Source organism: Mandrillus leucophaeus, unplaced genomic scaffold (assembly GCF_000951045.1).
Source record: "Mandrillus leucophaeus isolate KB7577 unplaced genomic scaffold, Mleu.le_1.0 Scaffold3, whole genome shotgun sequence".
Classification (NCBI taxonomy): Eukaryota; Metazoa; Chordata; class Mammalia; order Primates; family Cercopithecidae; genus Mandrillus; species Mandrillus leucophaeus.
In genome coordinates, this window is record NW_012103142.1 from 1,300,490 (window position 1) to 1,307,693 (window position 7,204).

At 41.4% G+C, this 7,204-nt stretch overlaps 1 protein-coding gene across 1 annotated transcript in view; it reads right to left on the bottom strand.

Moving 5' to 3' along the window:
* Window positions 1-7,016, bottom strand: part of NUDT3 (nudix (nucleoside diphosphate linked moiety X)-type motif 3) — a 114,898-nt gene extending 107,882 nt beyond the window's left edge. The window contains exon 1 of the mRNA XM_011986529.1: window positions 6,969-7,016. The gene's annotated coding sequence lies outside the window, so the exon portion shown is untranslated. The remainder of the gene's footprint in view (window positions 1-6,968) is intronic.
* Window positions 7,017-7,204: the final 188 nt, after the last annotated feature.

Consider the following 7,204-nt stretch of genomic DNA (forward strand, 5'->3'; position numbering starts at 1 on the left):
AAAAAAAAAAAAAAAAATACATATACATATACATATACAGGCAAGGTAAGGTGGCACACACCTATAGTGTGTATGTATATAGTATATACATACATATAATGTATGTATATAATACGTATATGTATACGTATTATGTATGTATATAATACATATATGTATACATATTATATACATACATTATACAAATGTATATACAAATACATTATACAAAAGATTATACAAATAAATCTTTTATATGCATATAAACATGTATTTATTTGCTAATCTTTGTAGGGCCAAGATCTTGTTTTGAGTATGAGTCTATTGCTGAATTGTAAGTTGTCTTTCTTTCATATGCCACACCCATAATGAATGATCTATGTTTCCCAGTCCTAGTTTCTATAAAGAACAAAAACCTAAAAACATTCATGAAGTAATCTATGAGCAGAGTCCTAGACTTTTAAGATCCCCTCTCCAATCTTCTCCAGTTTATTTGTCCATATAAGTGAGCAGTAATTTATTTTCTTTTTCTTTTTCTTTTTTTTTTTTGAGACAGACTCTCACTCTGGAGTGCAGTGGCGTGCTGTTTGCAACCTCCATCTCCCGGGTTCAAGCAATTCTTGTGCCTCAGCCTCCCATGTAGCTGGGACTACAGGCACACACCACCGTGCCTGGCTAGTTTTATGTATTCAGTAAACATGGGGTTTCACCATGTTGCCTAGGTTCGTCTCAAATTCCTGGGCTCACATGATCCGCCCACCTTGGTCTCCCAAAGTGCTGGGATTACAGGCATGAGTCACCATGCCCAGCCTTATTCTTTTCTGAACTCAAATTTTGCTGGTTAAGTTGCACAATTACAATAACAAGTACAATGAACATAAGCAGATACAGGAATAAAGGTAACTAACTGTAATCACACAATTTGGCAGCTGGGAGGTCATCTGGTTGGGGAACACCAGATCCAGAAGCCTGCTGAGTAACTGCCAAGCATTCAGTGTACCAAGCTGGTTAAAGTAGTGGTTGGTTAAGAAACTGTATATCAGGTTCAACCTACTGTAATAAAAGTTAGTTACCACAAATACCCAATTTAAAGATGTTATCAACATATCAATAACAATCAGTAGAACTTGTTAAGTGGGAGATTTTTTTCTGTTAAATTTTGTTTATCAACAAGAAGAGAAGCCAGAAAGAGAAAAGGGAACCATTTTCATCACGCTGTTGGGTCTGTATGTTGTTCCATCTCTCCCATTAGACTCTAAGCTCCCTGCATGTCTGTCTCCTTCATAACGGTATCACAGAACTCGGCACTCAATGAGTGTTCAATAAACTTACTATGTTGACACATCCTAACCTGGATCAGAATTTCAGCCTCTCATTGCTGGTCTATAAATAAAGTTTTCTGGAGCTGGGGAAAAAAAAAACCTAGAATGATAGGTTTGGCTACTCATGAGATATTATCTTCTAATATAGTCATGTACTATATAACATTTCAGTCAACTACAGACTACATATACAAGAGTAGTCCCAAGAGATTATAAAGGAGCTGAGAAATTCCTATCCCATCGTAGCTGTGGTGTCATAGCACAATGTGCTACTCATGTGTTTATGGTGAGTACACAATCAAACCTACTGTGCTGCCGGTCACATAAAAGTCTAGCACAGTTGAGCACGGTAGCTCATGCCTGTAATCCCAGCACTTAGGGAGGCTGAGGAGGCAGACTGCCTTAGTCCAGGAGCTCAAGACCAGCCTGGGTAAAATGCCAAAACCCTATCTCTACAAAAAAATACGAAAATTAGCCAGGCATGGTGGTGCGTGCCTGGAGTCCCAGATACTTGGGAGGCTGAGGTGCGAGGATCACTTGAGCCCAGAAGGTCAAGGCTACAGCGAGCCGTGATCACACCACTATACTCCAGCCTGGGCAACAGAGTAAGACCCTGTCTCAAAACAACAACAACAAAAAAAATGTAGCACATACAATCACGTGCAGTACATAATACTTGATAGTAAATGTATTACTGGTTTATGTATTTACTATACTGTACTTTTTATTATGTTAGAGTGTATTCTCTCTACTTACTTACTTTTTTAAAAAGTTTATTGTAAAGCAGTCTCAGAAGAAAGGATTGTTATCATAGGAGATGACAGTTTCATGCCTGTTATTCTCCTGAAGACCTCCCAGTGGGATAAGATGCGGAGGTGGAAGACAGTGATACTGACGATCCTTGACCCTGTGTAGGCCTAGGTTAATGTGTGTTTGTGTCTTTGTTTTCAACCAAAGAAAAAGCTTAAAAAGCAAAATATGGGCCGGGCACAGTGGCTCACGCCTGCAATCCCAGCACTTTGGGAGGCCAAGGCGGGCGGATCACGAGGTCAGGAGATCGAGACCATCCTAGCTAACACGGTGAAATCCCATCTCTACTAAAAATACAAAAAATCAGCCGGGCATGGTGGCGAGCGCCTGTAGTCCCAGCTACTCAGGAGGCTGAGGCAGGAGAATGGCATGAACCCGGGAGGCAAAGCTTGCAGTGAGCTGAGATCACGCCACTGCACTCCAGCCTGGGTGACAGAGCGAGACTCCGTCTCAAAAAAAAAAAAAAAAAAAAAAGTAAAATATGGGTAGGCAGAGGAACAAAAAGTAAAACAAATAAATAATAAATAATATCTTTAAATAAAGTTTCTAGAATAAGGATATAATGAAGAAAACATTAGCCAGGCATGGTGGCATACACCAGTTGTCCTAGCTAGCTGTTGGGAGGCTGAGGTGGAAGGATCACTTGAGCCCAGGAGTTCAAGACCAGCCTGGGCTGTTGCCTAGGCAACAGAGCAAGAGCTCAACTCTTTTAAAAAAAAAAAAAAAGTGATTTTAGTGTGACAGGAAAAAAAGAGAAAATATTTGTATACAGATGTACAATGTGTTTTAAGCTAATATTACAAAAGAGTCAGAATGTTAAAAAATGTAAAAATTTATAAAGTAAAAAAATTACAGTAAGCTAAGGTTAATTTTTGAAAAAAATAATTTTTTGATTTAGTGCAACCTAAGCTGTACAGTGTTTCTAAAGTCTACAGTAGTGTACAGTAATGCCCTAAGCCTTCGCATTTACTCACCGCTCACTCACTGACGCATCCAGAGCAACTTCCAGTCGCGCAAGCACCATTCATAGTAAGTGTCCTGGTCAGGTGAACCATTTTTTATTTTTTGTACTGTATTTTTCCTGTACTTTGCTTGTTTAGATATGTTTAGAAACACAAATACTACTGCATTACAATTGCCTATTTACTCAGTACAGTCACATGCTGTACAGTTTTGCAGCTTAGGACCAACAGGTTATATACCGTATAGCCTACATGTGCAGTAGGCTATACCAGCCAGGTATGTGTAAGTACATTCTATGATGTTCACACAACAACAAAATCACCTAATGATGCATTTCTCAGTATGTATCACCAATGTTAAGCAACACACGGCTGTATTTTCATCTCTTTTTCTTCACATTGCATGTATGCTTCTTGACATTGCTTAAATTTATAAATCAAGGTCCTATATATACTTATATTACTATCGTATTAATGCTAATAATATTCTGTAAACTATTCCATCTTGATTAAGGCCATCAGTGCCCATTAAAAATTTTTTTTAATTGGGTTGAATGCCCTATTCGGTTTGAATTTTACATTCCCACAATGTGTGGCAGCTAATGCTTCTGGCACATCTATTGAGAACATAAAAGTTCTCCTGGAACTAACAAATTACTTTCCTTCCAACACAATTATATAATCTGAGAGTTGAAAAGCACCCTAGAGATTATTCTGTGGTCCAAAATCCCTCCCGATTAAGGAATCTCATCTAAAACTACTCAACTCTGTCCGCAGGAAGAGATGCTAATCTTTAGATTCCCCATGACACAGTGCTGCCGCCATCGTAGGCTCTTTAATACATGCTTTTTGTTGTTTTTAATACACGTTTGTTGAACTGAAGAAATCTAAAATGGACGTATTTCACTCATTTTCTTTTTCTTCCCAGGCTCTAGCTGTAACACCCACTGCATCTGTAATTGAAAGCTTTGCATGATTCCTCTGCTCATTAACTAACATTCAAAAAGAAATTCAATAAAGGAAACTAAATGTTTCAATGCATTAAAGAAACTTCATTTTAACAGTTTAAAATTTTAAGCTCCTGGACTGGCAAAGTGGCTCTTGCCTATAATCCCAGCATTTTGGGAGGCTGAGATGGGAGGATCTCTTAAGCCCAGGAGTTTGACAATAGCCTGGGCAACAAAGGGAGAACCTGTGATATGGTATGGCTCCGTGTCCCCACCCAAATCTCATCTCGATTTGTAATCCCCACCTGTGGAGGGAAGGACCTGTAATCCCTCCCATGTGTTGAGTGAGGGAAGTAACTGGATCATGGGGAGTTTCCCCCATGTAGTTCTCATGCTAGTGAGTGCTCACGAAATCCAATGGTTTTATAAGTGTTTGGGAGTTCCTCCTTCGCTTCTCTTTCTCCTGCTGCCTTGTGAAGAACGTTCTTACTTCCCCTTTGCCTTCCGCCATGATTGTAAGTTTCCTGAGGCTTCCCCAGCCATGTATAACTGTGAGTCAATTAAACCTCTTTCTTTATAAATTACTCAGTCTCAGGTATTTCTTTATAGCAGTGTGAAAATGGACTAATACACCCTGTCTCCACATAAAATTTAAAAATCAACCAGGTATGGTGGCTTGTGCATGTAGTCCCAGCTACTTGGGAGGCTGAGATGGGAGGATTGCTTGAGCACAGGAGGTTGAGGTTGCAGTGAACCATGATCACACCACTACACTCCAACCTGCGTGACACAGTGAGACCCTGTCTCAAAAAAATAAATAAATAAAGGCCGGGCACGGTGGCTCATGCCTGTAATCCCAGCACTTTGGGAGGCTGAGGCGGGCGGATCACAAGGTCAGGAGATTGAGACCATCCTGGCTAACACGGTGAAATTCCGTCTCTACTACAAATACAAAAAATTAGCCGGGCGTGGTCGTAGGCACCTGTAGTCCCAGCTACTCGGGAGGCTGAGGCAGGAGAATGGCGTGAATCCAGGAGGCAGAGCTTGCAGTGAGCTGAGATCGTGCCACTGCACTCCAGCATGGGAGACAGAGCCAAGACTCCGTCTCAAAAAAATTAAAAAATAAAAAATACAATATAAAAACTAGCCAAGCATTGTGGCAGGCGCCTGTAATCCCAGCTACTCAGGAGGCTGAGGCAGGGAGAACTGTTTGAACCCAGGAGGTGGAGGTTGCAGTGAGCTGAGATCAAGCCACTGCACCCCAGCCTGGGTGAAAGAGGAAGACTTCGTCTCAAAATAAATAAATAAATAAATTTTTAAAAATAAAAATGTAAGCTCCTCGAATCGCCTGAACCTGGGAGGCGGAGGTTGCAGTGAGCCGAGATCCGGCCACTGCACTCCAGCCTGGGCGACATAGCAAGACTCTGTCTCAAAAAAAAAAAAAAAGAAAAAAAGTAAGCCCTAGAAGGCAAGTCTTATGCCTGGTCTGACTTGTAAGATGCTGTGAGGTAGCCTAAACAGACAAGTAAGCTTTCAACATTAATGTTCCTAATGTCAGTGCATAATAAAACATTTAACAGAAAATGGAAAATTATGCCTTTGTTAGTTTGCTTATGATCTACAGTTTTCAACTGATCAAAAAGACGTTTTCCATTTCTAGTATGATTTATTATTATTATTTTTAATTTAGAGATGGGGGTCTGTTGGCCAGGTTGGTCTCGAACTCGTGGCCTCACCACCTTGGCCTCCCAAAGTGCTAGAATTACAGGCGTGAGCCACCGCGTCCGGCCTGGTGTGATTTTTCAAAACAAATAGTCTTGCATCATTTGTGCAACTAAACTATACTTATAATTGGGGTGCTCACAGATTTAGGCATACTAGTGTAGTAAGACATGCTATTATGCTAATCAGCTTTCCCTTCAGTTAAGAGCCTGTGATCCCATCTGATTTCCCATAACATGATATGATAATGAAGAGAATAAAGCCTCTGGAGCGGTAAGCACCACGAATAATTTTATTTTACTCAAATATGCATTCCAAAACAGTGTATAATTTACAGCACGGCCCTGGTTAGCTATTACAATGCATCTGTTTTGGGGACTTTTACAATACACAGTAGGATACAAAGCATACGTTTCCAAATCTCCTTTCTTTCTGTTTTGCTGAAAGGGCGCACACATGGGATCCCTTAACAGCACAATTCACTAACTAATTTTCTTCAGGCAGTAATTCAAATTCCCACTTCCTCCTAAATACCTCTGGACAGCAACTCCTGGCAATCCATCTGTCTCTTTCGCCACAACTTCTTTTCATAACTAACGGGTCAAGTTCCTTTCCCCATTTCGACACCATGCACTGTACTGCGGCCCTGCCACCATAGCCCACTGCTGAATGCTGGAGTATAACATATTGGATTTCACTGTCCTTCACTGTTTGCAGTTTAACTGCCATTTTACCACAATGCACACAAGAGAAATGCATTCCCACAGGCATCTTATGAATTTCCAAAGCAGCTATTCTTTGTGGATTTACAAAACATGTGCTTCTCTGAACTCCCTTCATCACCACAGAAACGGCTTTGGGAAGCCGAGATTTTTGTTTAAAGTACCCTATCTATTATAAAAAGAAACTGACTCTAAAACATTTTTATTTTCCTAGCTAATTTAATTCTAAGGCTCTTCCCACAAGGCAGTGGAGGAACGTCAGAGCAAAAATATTAAATCCTGCTTTTGGTCTTCCCAATTAATATGAAACATTGTCAGCACACAAAGATTATTGTATCAAATGTCCTTTCTTCTCAGACTACACCATAAAGGCTACCCAGCGCACTGTAAAATAAACAGCTGGCTGTGGCTTATGCACAACGCCCTAAATCTTCTGAAGACACCCCCACCCCCACCCCTCGGCTTTGGGCTCACAGACACCTAATCCCTCGGCAAACCCAAAACCTGCCAATGAAGCGCACTATTTCTCTGCCACAAAGGCCGGCCCGCGCCTCGTGCACACCAGCCTCCGCACACATGTGCCTGGCTGACAAGTGCGGAGCGGCTCTTCCTGGATCAAAGCCGTTGGCCTGAACCGAAAGCCGCACTCTTCCCAGCCCACTGCCTTCTCCCGCGGCCGCTCTCCCCGGTAACAGGCGGCCGAACCGAAGCGCTCCGGCCGCAAGCCGGTCACCCCCTCC